Here is a 19,304-nt window from a genome sequence, read left to right on the forward strand (position 1 = left end):
ACGCGACGCCACCACCACGCCATCTCGCCTCCCACCGAGTCGCCACCTAAACCCCTTCCCACCGTCGCCGCCCTCGCCAGAAAAAGGGGCATCGCCGGAAAAGGCTCGCCGGAGAACCTGCCGGAAAAAGCGCCGCCGTCTCGCCGGAAAAAGATCACCGGAAAACGTCGCCATCAAACGAACGTCACAATGCCAAAGAAACCACTTGGAATCCGTACCCCGGAATGGAGCAACGCCGATTACACCGTAATCGGAGGTAAAGCACTCGAACCCGAACAATTTTCTCCGGAATTGGTTGATATGCTTAAATACCAAGGCCTTTTAGATACTTACCTCGCCATCAAAGGGGACACATACCCCGAATTGGTGAAAGAATTCTACCAACACCTTGTGGCCACCAAACGGGGCGACAAAGTAGAAGTGACCACCAAGGTCCGTGGCAAGGAAATTGTGCTTTCCGAAGGCCGGTTGGCCAAGCTCTTGAAATTGACCACCACGGGTGTGTCTAACTATGACCGAAAGGGGTGGATTGATACCCAAACTACGGGATACAAAGACTATCTCGGGTACTTACTCGGGAAAGAGGACAGGTTCACCTCGGCCACTCGACCCAACCGAAAGTGGCTATCGACGGAGCAAAAGATATTGGTTATGATTATAACCGATAGCCTCTTGCCCACCAATAACAAGAGCAAGGATGTGGGGAGCTTGGAGTGCACCTTTGCGTATCTCCTAAAACATAAAATCAAGTTCAAACCTGCCGGCACTCATGCTAAAGCACATAGAGTTCTGCAAAACAAGCAACCGGCTTAGCCTACCTTACGGGATGATCCTAAGTTGGATCATGGAGAAAAAGGGGGTAGACCTAAGCCACACCGAAGTCAAGACCGCCAATGGCATGGTTTTCAATGCCCAAAACCTCCGCCGCAACGACATCTACTACATCGAAGGAGGGCACTATCTCACCCTCGAAGAAATTTGCCAAAAACCCGACGAGGAACGTAGGGAATTGGTTGATCGGTTGGACATCTCCAACAAAAAGCTCAAGCGGGCCATGCAAGATTGCGGAGGCACGGAAGAAAATGAAGGACAAGAAGAGGAAGACGGGCCTAACCCGTCAGTGCACCCACAGCCAGGAGGGAACCCGAGGGGACAAGACGAGGGTTCAGTCAACGAACGCATACTCGCACAGCTCGACCGACAGAATCAAATCATGGAAGAAGGGTTCTCATCCCTGATCCGCACCACACATGCACTCGACCAAAGGGTAGCAGCGATTGAGGCCGCCTTGGGCACTCGCGGTGCACCCAGTTCCAGCGCAGGAAACCGAGGTACAACCGAAAACTTCCCTATCACAACACCATCAGAAGTTCAGCCTACCCCAAGCCAAGACAAACGTAAGGCCGCAACCCTAAACAGGAGGCCAAGCTACGAGGTGTCTAGGGGTGAAAGGGTGGACTATAACACCGGGCTTCGGGGACGAAGCCCCTTGTAAGGGGGGGAGAGTGTAACACCCCGTGTTACGACCCCTAAAACCATTTAATCAATTAATCAGTAACCCAAGAGAAAGAATAAATTATAATTAATTAGGGAAAAAGGCCCACCATAGTCCATGGGCCTTCATGTATAAACCCAACCCCTAAACCCAATCCTTAGTTCCAAAAGGAATAGAATTAGCGAGCCTATAATATTAGTTCCTAATTAGGACTCCTAAATATATATATAGGGGACTTAAGAGGCACCTAGAACTCCCCACATGATTAACGCCCACCACCCCAAAAAGAGCTCCAAGAATTCCCTTAGGAGAAATCAAGAAAGCAAGGAAGCTTAAAGAAAGATCCTTCATAGCCAAGGAATTAATTAAGGCTAAGAGGTAACCCATGTCTCAACAAAACCTATTTTCATAGCTATGATTTCCCCTTAGGGTTTCCCCCGTATGATTGTGAATGGCGAATTACTATGATTATTATTGATGTTGATTTAATGATTCCATGGGGAATCTTGGTAATCTAGATATTGGGAGTTTCTTGATAATTGGGATGTCCTTGATGATTAATTGGGATTCTTGATGATGATGTGCTGTTCTTGATGATTATGTTGTTCTTGATGATTAATTGCTATCCTTGATGATATGTGTTGTTCCTACCGAATCTTGCAATTAGAAGACGAATCGTATTCTTGTGGATATAAAAGTGATTAGAACCCTAGGTTGTATCGTATGATCTTATTCTTGGATTATCGGGTGGGAAATCGCATGTTTGGGTGTTGATTATGATTAGAAAAGCATGTTAGGTTATGTGCCGTTCGTCTATAGTAATTGATCCGTTAATTGTCTATGAGTTGTCGTTAATTACGTTGAAAAGTGTCTAAGCATGGTTTCGGGTTCCACAACGGTTCCCGGGGCGAAAAGTGATGAAAAGAGTCAGTGGGGGGGTAGGGGACCCACCACCTACCCGCGGCAATTCGGGCAGCTCCGGCAGCGGGCAGCCGGCGGGCGGGCAGCTGCCCGTCGGGCACCCGCTGCCCGGAACAGTGTCAGCCGGCGGGTGGACCCCACCCACCGGCTACCCGCTGGAATTTCTCCCACCTCGGGACCCCGGCTTCCCCGTTTTATGTTTCCCCGATCCCCGTGGTGTCCCAACGGACCCCGTTTGTCGTGCCTATGTCTAGTTTGATGTTTCGGGTACCGTTCGTAGGTTTATGAGTCCGTTATATCGCATGCTAGTTGAATGGGTATCCCGTTGACCTAGGTGAAAGAAGTATGAACCCCTTAGGACTATTCTTAGTATGTGATGGATCACGCATAGGTTTGTTATACGCTTTATCCCCCTTCCCAATGTGTAATGTGGGTTGCATGTGCTTGCTATGTGTTATGTGTGTGTGTTACCCCAATTCGGTTGCGATCGGATTGGTTATCCTGAGCTGCGATTCAGAAGCTGGCTGCGGTCAGATGGGTATTCCTGGCTGCGGTCAGATGACATTCTCTTGGGCTGCGGTCCACCGTTTGGTTGCGATCAAACGTTTCTATACGAGCTGCGGTTCGTCCTTTATCCTGGCTGCGGTCAGATGACACTCTCTTGGGCTGCGGTCCACTGTTTGGTTGCGATCAAACATTATGATGAGCTGCGGTTCATCGGTCGGTTGCGATCGACCTCCCCGTGTTGCGATACGGGGCATGGTGCTGCGGGGCCGTGTCAGAGCTATATGCGCTAACCCTCATGTATGGGCATGCGATTGGTCCTGTGGCGCCAACAAAGTGTGTTATGTGTTGTGATATGAATGAGTTGTGATTATGAGAGTCTTGGGGGCTGTGACTAAGGGATTTACATTGGGGATTGTTCATGTCGGGTTATGATTATTGTTTATGCTTTGCCTTATCTACCTTATCTGTTGTGAACTGCAAATGCTCGTTATAACTGTTACTTGTGTCTGGCCTTATCTGTCGAGTCATTCCCGGTTTTAAAAGCTAGAGTTCGTAGGACATATCTTCATGCTCATAATGGTTTTCGTATATCTATATATATCTCTATATGTATTGTATTTCAACGCGTTGGAGTGGGTTACCAGCATCTCTCGCTGAACAGATATATTTGGCTTTCAGGCACAGAGGATTAGAGCACTGGAGCGCGCTAGAACTGGAGCGTAGAAGTAGTGTAGCTTCCCTTTCGGCCTGCGTGCCATGTTATGCATTTATATTTCGAAGAATAGTAGTTAGACAGCCTGTGCACCTGGGTTCTCTAGCCCGGGTGTGGCATAGCACCCCATACACTTATGTTACGCTTTGGGATTTAATGAGATATTACCTTTAATATCTAAGCTTTTAATTGTCGTGAAAATCTGGGGTGTTACAAGGTTGCGGGTCCCCTACCCCCCACTGACTCTTTTCACACACTTTACGCCCCGGGAACCGTTGTGGAACCCGAAACCATGCTTAGACACTTTTCAACGCAATTAACGACAACACGTAGACAATTAACGAATCAAATACAAGAAACGAACGGCACATAACCTATCATGCTTTTCTAAATATAATCAACACCCAAACATGCGATTTTCCCACCCGATAATCCAAGAGTAAGATCATACGATACAACCTAGGGTTCTAATCACTTTTATATCAACAAGAATACGGTTCGTCTTCTAATTGCAAGATTCGGTTGGAATAACACATAAACATCAAGAGCATCACACAATTATCAAGAACAACACATAATCATCAAGAACTCCATATAATCATCAAGAATCTCCCAATATCAAGATTATCAAGATCCCTCATGGGATCATCACGTCAAACATCTATAATCATCATCATATCTCGCCAATACACAATAATATGGGGGAAACCCTAAGGGGGAATCATAGCTATGAAAATAGGTTTTGTTGAGACATGGGTTACCTCTTAGCCTTAATTAATTCCTTGGCTATGAAGGATCTTTCTTTAAGCTTCCTTGCTTTCTTGATTTCTCCTAAGGGGATTCTTGGAGCTCTTTTGGGGTGGTGGGGCGTTAATCTTGTGGGAGTTCTAGGTGCCTCTTAAGTCCCCTATTTATATATTTAGGAGTCCTAATTAGGAAATAATATTATAGGCTTGCTAATTCTATTCCTTTTGGAACTAAGGATTAGGTTTAGGTGTTGGGTTTATATATGAGGGCCCATGGACTATGGTGGGCCTTTTTCCCTAATTAATCATTATATTTTATTCTTTCTCTTGGGCTATTGATTAATTAATTAAATGGTTTTAGGGGTCGTAACACGGGGTGTTACACTCTCCCCCCCTTACAAGGGGCTTCGTCCCCGAAGCCCGGTGTTATAGTCCATCCTTTCACCCCTAGACACCTCGTAGCTCGGCCTCCTGGTTAGGGTTGCGGCCTTACGTTTGTCTTGGCTTGGGGTAGGCTGAACTTTTGATGGTGTTGTGATAGAGAGGTTTTCGGTTGTACCTCGGTTTCCTGCGCTGGAACTGGATGCACCGCGGGTGCCCAAGGCGGTCTCGATCGCTGCTACCCTTTGATCGAGTGCGCGTGTGGTGCGAATCAAGGATGAGAACCCTTCTTCCATGATTTGATTCTGCCGGTTGAGCTGTGCGAGTATGCGTTCGTTGACCGAACCCTCGTCTTGTCCCATTGGGTTCCCTCCTGGTTGTGGGTGCACTGACGGGTTAGGCCCGTCTTCCTCCTCTTGTCCCTCATTTCCCTCCGTACCTCCGCAATCTTGCATGGCTCGCTTGAGCTTTTTGTTGGAGATGTCCAATCGATCAACCAATTCCCTACGTTCCTCCTCGGGTTTTTGGCAAATTTCCTCGAGGGTGAGATAGTGTCCTCCTTCGGTGTAGTTGATGTCGTTGCGGCGGAGGTTTTGGGCATTGAAAACCATGCCATTGGCGGTTTTGACCTCGGTGTGGCTTAGGTCTACCCCCTTTTTCTCCATGATCCAACTTAGGATCATCCCGTAGGGTAGGCTAAGCCGGTTGTTTGTCTTGCAGAACTCTATGTGCTTTAGCATGAGTGCCGGCAGGTTGAACTTGATTTTATGTTTTAGGAGATACGCAAAGGTGCACTCCAAGCTCCCCACATCCTTGCTCTTGTTATTGGTGGGCAAGAGGCTATCGGTTACAATCATAACCAATATCTTTTGCTCCGCCGATAGCCACTTTCGGTTTGGTCGAGTGGCTGAGGTGAACCCGTCCTCCTTCCCGAGTAAGTACCCGAGATAGTCCTTGTATCCCGTAGTTTGGGTATCAATCCACCCCTTTCGGTCATAGTTAGACACACCCGTGGTGGTCAATTTCAAGAGTTTGGCCAACCGGCCTTCGGAAAGCACAATTTCCTTGCCACGGACCTTGGTGGCGATTTCTATCTTGTCACCCCGTTTGGTGGCCACAAGGTGTTGATAGAACTCCTTCACCAACTCGGGGTATGTATCCCCTTTGATGGTGAGGTATGCATCTAGGAGCCCTTGGTGTTTAAGCATATCGACCAATTTCGGAGAGAATTGGTCGGGTTCAAGACTTTTTCCTCCGATCACGGTGTAATCGGCGCTGTTCCATTCCGGGGTGCGGATTCCGAGGGGCTTTTTCGGCATCGTGAATCTCTCTTTGGCGGTGAGAAATTCCGGCGAAATTTCCGGCAGCCTTCCGGTGAACCTCCGGCGAACTTTTCCGGCGAGGCGGCGGGACTCCGGCGTGTCCTTCCTGGTGGCCGAGCGTGCGGCGATTCCTGGTGCTCCGGTGGAGGATCGGTGATGGGAGGCGACGTCCTTGGCGAGGGAGAGAGGCGGCTTCGGGGTGGTGCGTAGCGAGACAGCGGGCGGTGGCCGGGCGGTCTTCGGGCGAGGGCGGCTGGGCACTGTTGCAGTGGTGCAGCGGCGCGGACTAGCGGGAGGCGGTCGGACGGCGGCGGCGTTCGTGCGGCGGTGGCGTCGAGTGGTTTGAGGGTGGTTGCTACGGTGGGATGGCGGGTTGTGTGGAAGAGAGAAGGAGAGGGAGTGGGGAAGAAGAAGGGGAGGAAGAAGGAGGAGAAGGGTTTTTGATTTGGGGTTTTTGTGGGTTTTAGGAACTTGGGGGGTTTAACAAGGGAGTATCCCCTTAAGGTTTCAAGAAACACTCATGGGCTAGCGGTTGAGGCTTTAACTTGTAGAGGGGAGGTCTAAGTTCCATTCCTAATGGGTAACATTAAGTATTTCTTGATGGTGTGGTTTTTGTCTTTTTCCTTGTTTCGTTCTTTAGTGGAGGGAAGGTTGGGTTGATAGTATAACTTGTGTTTTACCTTTGTAGTGGAAATTGGAATTTGATCAAAAATCTTTATTCATAATAATTCCGAAATAGCTAAGCTAAGTAAGTGGTCTTTATGACAAAAGAGGGGGGTGGTTACAAGGGGGTGTGACGGCTTATCCTAGACAGTATTCGTTTTCTTGGTTTTCTTCTGCGGGGTCCGTATGGTCCTCGTCTTCCGGGATTGGGTTTCTCTTCCCGAGGTCCTCCTCGTTCCCGAGGTTGGCTTGAGTGTGGCTCATGACAAACACTTTCCCGGGAGCGCCGTAACTCCCTTGATGATCGGTGCCCCCGTGTTGACCCACGGTGGCGGGGCGTGGTCTTTGGGGTCGAGTGCACTGGAAGGCCTTGTGTCCTTCCTCTCCGCAGTTGAAGCATCGCCAGGGATTGCCCGCGCAATCCTTGCCCCTGTGGCTTTTGTTGCATCTCGGGCAAGGGAAGCTTCTTGGATTAGCTTCGTTGTTTCCCAGGGGCGGTCTTTGGCTGGTCGGGTTGTTCGTCCTTGTGCCGGTGTCGTTTCTCGTTCTTTTCACTGGCAGTGCCCCACTTCCGGTGTTTCTTCTTCGTATTTGTTCATGAACTCCGCGTTGGAGTAGTTGGATTCGATAGAGGTTTGCGGCACTGGAGTAAGCTTCGTTGAGGGTCCGAGGTCTGCTTACCACTAGCGCCTTCCGAGCTTCGAAGTTGAGGCCCGACACGAATCTCTCTATCTTGGTTACCTCGGTGGGGACTTGCTCTGGTGCGAAGCGTGCCAGCTCGAGGAATCATTTATGGTATTCTACGACGGTGGCAGTTCCTTGTTTTAGATGAAGGAACTCTTCGTACATGGATGCCTTTACGTGGGTTGGGTAGAATCTCTCTCGTAGTCGTGTCTTGAGGTTCTCCCAATTGAACCCCGGTTCTTGTTGATAAGTGGGTCCCTCATGGATCCACCAGAGATCGGCCTCGTGCTCGAAGTAAAATGAGGCTATCTCTACGCGGCGTTCCTCCGGGCATTCTACTACCCCAAAAATCTTGTCAAGGGTTCGGATCCATTCTTCTAGGACCGCGGGATCCTCTTCTCCCGAAAACGTGGGTGGTCGGTGATTTGAAACTTGTCAGGCGACGTCTGAGTTTGCGTTTGATGGAGGTGGTGGGGGCCTGTTGTTGCGAAGGGTCGCGTCACTTAGTGCCTGTGCGACTTGTGTCAGCTGTCGTAGGGTTTGGGTCAAGGGGTCGTCTGTGGTGGGCTCTGGAGTTCTTGATTGCCTTCTGTTCGGTGCCATGCTATCGTCTTTCTGGTCAGTGTTTATAAGAACGTTAAATTAGAGTCTGACGCACTTCTTATGAAGTGATAAGTGGGGAAGGGTTTTAGAATGAGGAAGGGTAAAGTGTAGAGAAGTTATGTGTAGGTTTCACAATCTCACCGCGCGTCCTAAGATTCCTGAGTCCTATGTTCCTAGGTACCTAGAGTTCAAGCCTAATGTCCTAAAGTCCGGTCTTAAGAGTCTTTTCCTAGGGTCAAACTTAGGCTCTGATACCAACTGTAACACCCCAGATTTTCAAGACTTTTTAAAACTTGTATCAAAGGTGGAATCACATTAAATCTCAAGAAATAAATACAAGCGTACGGGGTGCTATGCCACACCTGGGCTAGAGAACCCAAGTGCACAGGCTAACTAACTAATATCCTCAAAGCGTAATTACGTAAACGTGGCACGCAGGCCAAAAGGGGAAAACTATCTACTTCTATACTCCAAGTTCTAGCGCGCTCCAGTGACTTAATCTTTTGTGCCTGAAAGCCAAATATATCTGTTCAGCGAGAGATGCTGGTAACCCACTCCAACGCGTTGAAATACAATACATATAGAGATATATATAGATATACGAAAACCATTTTGAGCATGAAGATATATCCTACGAACTCTAGCTTTGAAAACCGGGAATGACTCGACAGATAAGGCCAGACACAAGCAACAGTTATAACGAGCATATGCAGTCCTCAACACATAAGGCAGATAAGGCAAGGCATAAACAATGATCATAACCCAACATGAACAATCCCCAACATAAATCCCATAGTCACATCGCCCAAGACACTCGTAATCACAACTCGTCCATGTCACAACACATAACACACTTTGTTGGCGCCACAGGACCAACCGCATGCCCATACATGAGGGTCAGCGCATATAGCTCTGACACGGCCCCGCAGCACCCTGCCCCGTATCGCAACACGGAGGGGTCGATCGCAACCGACCGATGAACCGCAGCTCATCATAGTGTTTGATCGCAACCAAACAGTGGACCGCAGCCCAAGAGAATGTCATCTGACCGCAGCCAGGAAAAAGGACGAACCGCAGCTCGTATAGAAACGTTTGATCGCAACCAAACGGTGGACCGTAGCCCAAGAGTATCAATCTGGCCGCAGCCAGCTTCTGAACCGCACCTCAGGATAACCAATCCGATCGCAACCGAATTGGGGTAACACACACATATAACACATAGCAAGCACATGCAACCCACATTACACATTAGGAAGGGGGAGAAAAACGTATAACAAAACCTATGCGTGATCCATCACATACTAAGAATAGTCCTAAGGGGTTCATACTTCTACCACCTAGGTCAACGGGATACCAATTCAACTAGCATGCAATATAATAGACTTGTAAACCTACGAACGGCACCCGAAATATCAAACTAGACATAGGCACGATGAACGGAGTTCGTTGGGACACCACGGGGATCGGGGGAACATCAAACGGGGAAGCCGGGATCCCGAATTGGGGAAATTTCCTGCGGGTAGCCGGTGGGTGGGGGGCCACCCGCCGACTGCCCGCCGGAATTACTGTTCCGGGCAGCGGGTCGCCGGCGGGCAGCTGCCCGCCCGCCGGCTACCCGCTGCCGGGCGGTGTTTCACGGCCGTGGGTAGGTGGCGGGTCCCCTACCCCCCACTGACTCTTTTCACACACTTTACGCCCCGGGAACCGTTGTAGAACCCGAAACCATGCTTAGACACTTTTCAACGCAATTAACGACAACACGTAGACAATTAACGAATCAAATACAATAAACGAACGGAACATAACCTATCATGCTTTTCTAAATATAATCAACACCCAAACATGCGATTTCCCCACCCGATAATCCAAGAGTAAGATCATACGATACAACCTAGGGTTCTAATCACTTTTATATCAACAAGAATACGGTTCGTCTTCTAATTGCATGATTCGGTAGGAATAACACATAAACATCAAGAGCATCACACAATTATCAAGAACAACACATAATCATCAAGAACTCCATATAATCATCAAGAATCTCCTAATATCAAGATTATCAAGATCCCTCATGGGATCATCACGTCAAACATCAATAATCATCATCATATCTCGCCAATACACAATAATATGGGGGAAACCCTAAGGGGGAATCATAGCTATGAAAATAGGTTTTGTTGAGACATGGGTTACCTCTTAGCCTTAATTAATTCCTTGGCTATGAAGGATCTTTCTTTAAGCTTCCTTGCTTTCTTGATTTCTCCTAAGGGGATTCTTGGAGCTCTTTTGGGGTGGTGGGGCGTTAATCTTGTGGGGAGTTCTAGGTGCCTCTTAAGTCCCCTATTTATATATTTAGGAGTCCTAATTAGGAACTAATATTATAGGCTTGCTAATTCTATTCCTTTTGGAACTAAGGATTGGGTTTAGGGGTTGGGTTTATATATGAGGGCCCATGGACTATGGTGGGCCTTTTTCCCTAATTAATCATTATATTTTATTCTTTCTCTTGGGCTATTGATTAATTAATTAAATGGTTTTAGGGGTCGTAACACGGGGTGTTACAGCTACTTTGGAAACCCCTTTCGCCCTGGTTTATGGAGCAGAAGCCCGACTCCCGATTGAGGCTTGGATCCCGACCGATCGAGAGAGAACTTATAATGCAGAGGAGAACGAACATGCGATGGTCGTGGATCTTGATGGGGTCGAAGAGAAGAGAGAGCTAGCCGCTCGGTGTATGACCGAGTACCAGAAGCGAGTCAAGAGTTTAAAGGACGTCCGGGTCGACCCTCGTTATTTTCAGGTGGGAGATTACGTTCTACGACGAAGGGAGGCCAGTCAACCTTTGGAAGGAGGGAAGCTAGCTCAGAATTGGGAAAGGCCGTACATCATCAGTGCTATCATACGGCCGGGGACATATCGACTGGAGACAACAACCGGTCGGGTAGTCGAGGGGACTTGGAATTCCGAGCAGCTCGTCATGTTTAGGCACTAGCCTATTTTTTGTAATCTTTGGACGAAGTGGGGACTCGACCTGCGAGTTAATCCCGGTCGTCATTTGTAATTAATTTTATTGTTGTAAATATTTGTTTAACCGCCTGCGAGCGGGAAGGTTTAATGTATATACGATCGGTGATTGCTCGACCGTTTGCATACGGCGGCCCGGTCGGTTATTTCCTTTACCTTCATTGCATGCAGATTAATTCATCGTCAAGGTACATCGACCGAGCGAGTCTATCGACCGGTCATACACGCTCCTCTTCGGCGGATATTTGGGTCACGCCACTGATCGGGAAAGCCAGGAGCTCTCAGCACAATTCCCCGATCCGTCCAACTTCTTTCCACTATCGCACCCACTCGTGCCTCGAAGGTACAATAGTGTGGGGGCTGGGATGAAGGAAGTATCTGCAGGCCCGTCGCTCGGGAAAAACCCGACCGTAGAGGCTTACCCATTCTCAAGATTTCGACAAGGCCTGGAGATCGGGTTGGCAAGTTTGACGTCGAAATCTTGGATGCTGGAAGTATCTGCAGGCCCGTCGCTCGGGAAAAACCCGACCGTGGAGGCTTACCCATTCTCAAGATCTCGACAAGGCCTGGAGATCGGGTAGACCTGATCGGGTTGGCCAGTTTGACGTCGAAATCTTGGATGCACGAACAGGCCATAAGGCCATAAGGTCGGCTGTCGAACAAGTCGAGTAGTGCAGGACCGGGCCAAAAGGCCAAAAGGTCGAGCATTAAAGGTCGGCACATGCATGACTAAAAATAAAAGTGCAAAAAGGAGAACGAGCGCAATAAGTTGGATAAAAGGAAAATTTTATTAATAAAAAAAAATGCCCGGTACAATCTCGGGATCGGGCTCCCGATCAGTGTCCTTTTACAAAAAGAAGAAGTCCTGTTTCTACTTCTTCGATTCCCGGGCTCCGCCCTTCTCAGAAGGCTCTCTCCCGCCTGAGGTGGCCGCTGTGGATCCGCTGGGCTCGGCCGCTTTGTCTTTTGGGGCGAAGGGAGAGGGACCGGGGTCGGCCAGGTCCGGAGGAAGCGCAGAAAGGACCAACTGGAGGTCGTCCCCTTCAAGGGCTTGCTCCATCCTATTTCGGGCCCGATCAAGCATCTTCCTTTGCCCGGCCTTGAAGGCCCACCGACCGAACGAAAGGATAAGATCTTCCCCGACCTTCGTTCCCCGGGCCGCCGTCAGGAATGCCGTGCCCGACTCACTGTCCTTGAAGACAGATTGGACCAACTCGTTCGGGTTATCGAGTCGGGCTTTGAGCTCCTTGGCATCCCCGATCGCCCGTTGGGCGACCTTCTCAGCCAAGACCCGGTCCTCTTCGCTTTTTTTCAGGTCCTTCTGGACCTTCTCCAGCTCGGCCTGGATGTCCTTAACTTCCTGAAGGCGTCAAGCAGCCGTCTTCTTATGGCGGTCGGCTTCCTCGGCCAGCATGGCTCGGCCTTGCAGAAGCTGGGCCGCTCGGGAGATCTGCAATGAAAAAGGGGTTCAGTTAGCCCGGTCGGAGATACTTACGTAAAAATTTAAGAGAACAAGATGCTTACCTCAGCCAGTTCGTGACCAATCCTCTTGGCCACTTGAGTCGGGGTCATCTTCCCCAGATCCTCTTTGACTGGCCCGACATTGCCGATACGGGCCAGTATGGATGGCTCGTCCCTGTTTCGCCCGGTCGAGGGGCTCGGGCTACGTTGTTCTCGGTGCCGTTTGATGCCGCCCACCTCGGTCACGCCCTGGTCGGGCACTTTTTCCTTGCCCTGGGCGACTTCCACCCGGGTAACCAGGACGTCGGTCGGCTCAACGACGAAGCCCTCGGCCGTCGTGATGGTCGAGGCACTTATGGGTCGGGCTGTAGGGACCTCCTTCTGCCCAGCCGGTTTCGCCTTCGGCTTCTTCTTGCCGCCAAGGGAGATCTTGGCGGGTGGGGGAAGAGGAGCATCGTCATCTCCGAACTCGGCCATCTCTGCAAAATGAAAAAAAAATAAGCAGTTAGGTCGGGAAAGTAAAAAGCAATCGGGATGTTAAGGGTCAGGGAAAATGGTTAGCCTTGAACTTTTACCCTTCCTCTTGCCCCGAGTGGGCATCCTTGCAATTGTCACACCCGCCGGCTCGGGTTTATACTTTTCGGTCAGATCGTAGACCGAATCTGGCAGCCGGGCCGCTTCGTAGCTCTCGGGCGATTTGAAGATACGGTACTCGTAAATCTCGCTCGAGATCCTGGTGACGGCATCTATAAGGGCCTGGGTCTCGATTGGGATGACTTGCTTTCGAAAGCGTTGACTCCAGACCCTCTCGACTGGGAGGATCCACGGATCGTATTTCACAGAAAAGATCCGGTTCTTCCACCCCCGGTTGTTCCCGGGTAGCCCTTCAATTGAGAATTTATCTACTCGGGACTGGGTCATCAGGAATCCACCCCCGTATGCGGCTGCCAGCACCTTCACTTGGTAGACGAAGTTGAAGAGCTCCATGGTGCAGGCCAAGTTGTGCCGACTGCAGATCTGGGGGAAACACGCGATCATCCGGTGCGCGTTCGGGCAGATCTGTCCGGGCATAACCTGGTAGTAGCCCAGGAATGCGGTGAGGAGGCTGGAAAAGGGGAAAGTGATTGGGGCCATTAACGAGTCGTAATGCATCCCGAGCCACTTCCCCCGGTGCCGCTCGATGATATTCCCGAGCTGCCTGCTGGTGTCGAACTCGACCCGACCGGCGAGAGTTGCCGCGATTCTGCTTGCTTCCCCTTTTGTCAGCAAGCTCGTTTGGCCTTCGACGCTTTCGCTGTTAAGGAACTCAAACCCGTCCCCGCTTGGCGCCGCCGGCCCGGCTGGGTCTTCCTCGACCGCTTCTGCTCCGCCAGCCCGATTGCCCTCTTGGGGCTCGGCTTGAGGGTAATCCCCTATTACCCTCATAGGCGTTCCCCTGGCATCTTCAGCCGGGGAATTTCGTCCGCTCGTAGACGTGTCATCGCTCCCCGACCCGCTGGAGCTAGACCCCGATCTCTCCGATGAGCTTGATGAACCTTCCGGCTCGGGGGCTTGTTCGGGGATTTTTTGTGGTCGTTGCTCGACCTCCGGAGAATAGGACATGATGTCCACCTCCTCGCTGCTTTGCTCGACCGTGTTGTCGTAGTCTGCGGCCGAGACATTGTGGCTATCCGAGTCCGACATGTTTTTCTACCTAAAGGTCGGTCGAGGTTAGTATAGGGATCGGGAAGTTAGATCGGAGTTAGTCCTACCTTACTGTAACACTCCAGATTTTCAAGACAATTAAAACTTATAATAAAGGTAGAATCTTATTAAATCCCAAGATATAAATACAAGCGTTCGGGGTGCTATGCCACACCTGGGCTAGAGAACCCAAGTACACAGGCTCACTAACTAATATCCTCAAAGTGTAAATACGTAAACGTGGCACGCAGGCCAAAAGGGAAACTATCTACTTCTAAGTTCTAGCGCACTCCAGTGACTTAATCTTCTGTGCCTGAAAGCCAAATATATCTGTTCAGCGAGAGATGCTGGTAACCCACTCCAACGCGTTGAAATACAATACATATAGAGATATATATAGATATACGAAAACCATTTTGAGCATGAAGATATATCCTACGAACTCTAGCTTTGAAAACCGGGAATGACTCGACAGATAAGGCCAGACACAAGCAACAGTTATAACGAGCATATGCAGATTACAACAGATAAGGCAGATAAGGCAAGGCATAAACAATGATCATAACCCAACATGAACAATCCCCAATATAAATCCCATAGTCACATCCCCCAAGACACTCGTAATCACGACTCGTCCATGTCACAACACATAACACACTTTGTTGGCGCCACAGGACCAATCGCATGCCCATACATGAGGGTCAGCGCATATAGCTCTGACACGGCCCCGCAGCACCCTGCCCCGTATCGCAACACAGAGGGGTCGATCGCAACCGACCGATGAACCGCAGCTCATCATAGTGTTTGATCGCAACCAAACAGTAGACCGCAGCCCAAGAGAATGTCATCTGACCGCAGCCAAGAAAAAGGACGAACCGCAGCTCGTATAGAAACGTTTGATCGCAATCAAACGGTGGACCGCAGCCCAAGAGTATCAATCTGACCGCAGCCAGCTTCTGAACCGCAGCTCAGGATAACAAATCCGATCGCAACTGAATTGGGGTAACACACACACATAACACATAGCAAGCACATGCAACCCACATTACACATTAGGAAGGGGGAGAAAACGTATAACAAAACCTATGCGTGATCCATCACATACTAAGAATAGTCCTAAGGGATTCATACTTCTACCACCTAGGTCAACGGGGTACCAATTCAACTAGCATGCAATATAATAGACTCATAAACCTACGAACGGTACCCGAAACATCAAACTAGACATAGGCACGATAAACGGAGTTCGTTGGGACACCACGGGGAACGGGGGAACATCAAACGGGGAAGCCGGGATCCCAAGGTGGGATAATTTCCAGCGGGTAGCCGGTGGGTGGGGGGCCACCCGCCGGCTGCCCGCCGGACTTTACTGTTCCGGGCAGCGGGTCACCGGCGAGCAGCTGCCCACCCGCCGGCCACCCGCTGCCGGGCGGTGTTTCACGGCCGTGGGTAGGTAGCGGGTCCCCTACCCCCCACTGACTCTTTTCACACACTTTACGCCCCGGGAACCGTTGTGGAACCCGAAACCATGCTTAGACACTTTACAACGCAATTAATGACAACACGTAGACAATTAACGAATCAAATACAAGAAACGAACGGCACATAACCTATCATGCTTTTCTAAATATAATCAATACCCAAACATGCGAATTCCCCACCCGATAATCCAAGAATAAGATCATACGATACAACCTAGGGTTCTAATCACTTTTATATCAACAAGAATACGGTTCGTCTTCTAATTGCAAGATTCGGTAAGAATAACACATAAACATCAAGAGCATCACACAATTATCAAGAACAACACATAATCATCAAGAACTCCATATATTCATCAAGAATCTCCCAATATCAAGATTATCAAGATCCCCCATGGGATCATCACATCAATTACCAATAATAATCATCATAACTCGCCAATATGCAATAATATGGGGAAACCCTAAGGGGAATTATAACTATGAAAATAGGTTTTGTTGAGACATGGGTTACCTCTTAGCCTTAATTAATTCCTTGGCTATGAAGGATCTTTCTTTAAGCTTTCTTGATTTCTCCTAAGGGGATTCTTGGAACTCTTTGGGTGGTGAGAGATTATTGTGGTGGGGATTCTAGGTGCCTCCTAAATTCCCTATTTATATATTTAAGACTCCTAGTTAGGGCCTGAATGGTATGGGTTTACTAATTCTATTCCTTATAGGGCTAGGGCTTGTTTTAGGGATAAGGGTCCATGGTCCATAGTGGACCATATTAATTAAAGAGGATCCTAATCATAATCTGAATAGTAAAAGGCCTACTTCCTTTATTCCTAACAGGCTTAAGATTCTTATTCGGGCAAGGGTCCACGATTCATGGTGGACCTTACTAATTAATTAAAGGTAAACCTAACATAATTAAATCATATTTAATTATTATTAACGGGATTAATTAAATAATTAATCCGGGATTGAAGGCCGTAACACGGTGTGTTACACTTCCCCCCCCCCCCCCCTTACGAGAAGCTTCGTCCCTGAAGCTTGGAAATCATTGCAGGGTTAACGAGTCAAGAGAAGAACCGTGGTCCTATAGAGAAGGTATTCCACGGGGAAATTGTATACTTGCACGCCTATGTGTGTTGGGTTTTTGGGAACGATTAGGTTTACAGGGCTAAGAGAGTGGGTTTCAAACTTGAGGACACGGTGAAATCAGGAATTAGGATCAAGTTTTCGAGGTTGCAACTTAGGTTGTGAGGTTGCCACTTGTATGGAATCGTTAAAACATGGGATTGAGAATGGGGTCTGAAGGATAGAAAGGGTTTTGAAATAAGGAAGGGGCCGATTTTCCGAGGGAGGGAAAGGAATTCGGGTAGGATGGGTTAAGGTTTCTCGATCCCAAGTGAATAATCTGGTTAGATGCTTTGATCACGATGCGCCGACGAGCTGATGATCCTCCTTCCTTGGTGTTGGTGCTTGCTTGACTTTAAGATCCTTGTTAGACCTTACTTCCCAGGCTAAGGTTTCATCCTTCTCTTCTTTCTTGAGGGAATTTCCCGTGGTGATTCAACACTTACTTCTTTAATGCGCCCAAGGTCTTGACCGAGTTGGGTCAACCAAGCCAATCTCTTAGGGCGCACTTCCCAAAGACATGAAGTCTTACTAAGAATTTCATCCACTAAAGAGGAGATGAAATTCAATAAGAAGAGAAATTCAACCCAAAGTCCATCGACTCCCAAGAGACTTTGGGAAGAATTTGGGAAATGCGCCCTAAGAGATTGGCTTGGTTGACCCAACTCGGTCAAGACCTTGGGCGCATTAAAGAAGTAAGTGTTGAATCACCACGGGAAATTCCCTCAAGAAAGAAGAGAGGGATGAAACCTTAGCCTGGGAAGCAAGGTCTAACAAGGATCTTAAAGTCAAGCAAGCACCAACACCAAGGAAGGAGGATCATCAGCTCGTCGGCGCATCGTGATCAAAGCATCTAACCAGATTATTCACTTGGGATCGAGAAACCTTAACCCATCCTACCCGAATTCCTTTCCCTCCCTCGGAAAATCGGCCCCTTCCTTATTTCAAAACCCTTTCTATCCTTCAGACCCCATTCTCAATCCCATGTTTTAACGATTCCATACAAGTGGCAACCTCACAACCTAAGTTGCAACCTCGAAAACTTTATCCTAATTCCTGAATTCACCGTGTCCTCAAGTTTGAAACCCACTCTCTAAGCCCTGTAAAACCTAATCGTTCCCAAAAACCCAACACACATAGGCGTGCAAGTATACAATTTCCCCGTGGAATACCTTCTCTATAGGACCACGGTTCTTCTCTTGACTCGTTAACCCTGCAATGATTTCCAAGCTTCGGGGACGAAGCTTCTCGTAAGGGGGGGAGAGTGTAACACCCCGTGTTACGGCCTTCAATCCCGGATTAATTATTAAATTAATCCCGTTAATAATAATTAAATATGATTTAATTCGGTTAGGTTTCCTTTAATTAATTAATAAAGGTCCACCATGAACCGTGGACCCTTTGCCTAAATTAGAGTCCTAAGCCTATTAGGAATAAAGAAAGTAAACCCTTTACTATTCAGATTCTAATTAGGAATCCTAGACCTAGTTATCTATTAGGAATAAAGGAAGTAGGCCTTTTACTATTCAGACTACGATTAGGATTCCCTTTAATTAATTAATATGGTCCACTATGGACCATGGACCCTTATCCCTAAACCCAATCCTTAGTTCCAAAAGGAATAGAATTAGCAAGCCTATAATATTAGTTCCTAACCAGGACTCCTAAATATATAAATAGGGGACTTAGGAGGCACCTAGAACTTCCCACAAAAATAACGCCCCACCACCCCAAAAGAGCTCCAAGAATCCCCTTAGGAGAAATCAAGAGAGCAAGGAAGCTTAAAGAAAGATCCTTCATAGCCAAGGAATTAATTAAGGCTAAGAGGTAACCCATGTCTCAACAAAACCTATTTTCATAGCTATAATTTCCCCCGTAGGATTTCCCCATATTATTGTATATTGATGAATTGTGATATTATTATTGATGATTGATGGGATAATTCCGTGGGTGATCTTGATATTGGTAGGTTCTTGATAATAATGATGTTCTTGATGATTATGCGGAGTTCTTGATGTTTATATGTCGTTCTTGATAATTGTTTGGCATTCTTGATGCTTATGTGTTATTTGTACCGAATCTTGTAATTAGAAGACGAATCGTATTCTTGATGTTATAAAAGTGATTAGAACCCTAGGTTGTATCGTATGATATTATTCTTGGTGTATCGGGTGGGGAAATCGCATGTTTGGGTGTCGATTATGTTTAGAAAAGCATGATAGGTTATGTGTCGTACGTTTCTCGTATTTGATCCGTTAATTGTCTACGTGTTAATCGTTAATTGCGTTGCAAAGTGTCTAAGCATGGTTTCGGGTTCCACAACGGTTCCCGGGGTGCAATTGATGAAAAAGAGTCAGTGGGGGGTAGGTGGGGGGTAGGGGACCCGCCACCTACCCGGTGCCGAGAATCACCGCCTGGCAGCGGGTGGCCGGCGGGCGGGCAGCTGCCCGCCGGCGACCCGCTGCCCGGAACAGTAAAACCGGCGGGCAGCCGGCGGGT

This window comes from Ipomoea nil, unplaced genomic scaffold, assembly GCF_001879475.1.
Source record: "Ipomoea nil cultivar Tokyo-kokei standard unplaced genomic scaffold, Asagao_1.1 scaffold0191, whole genome shotgun sequence".
Lineage (NCBI taxonomy): Eukaryota > Viridiplantae > Streptophyta > Magnoliopsida > Solanales > Convolvulaceae > Ipomoea > Ipomoea nil.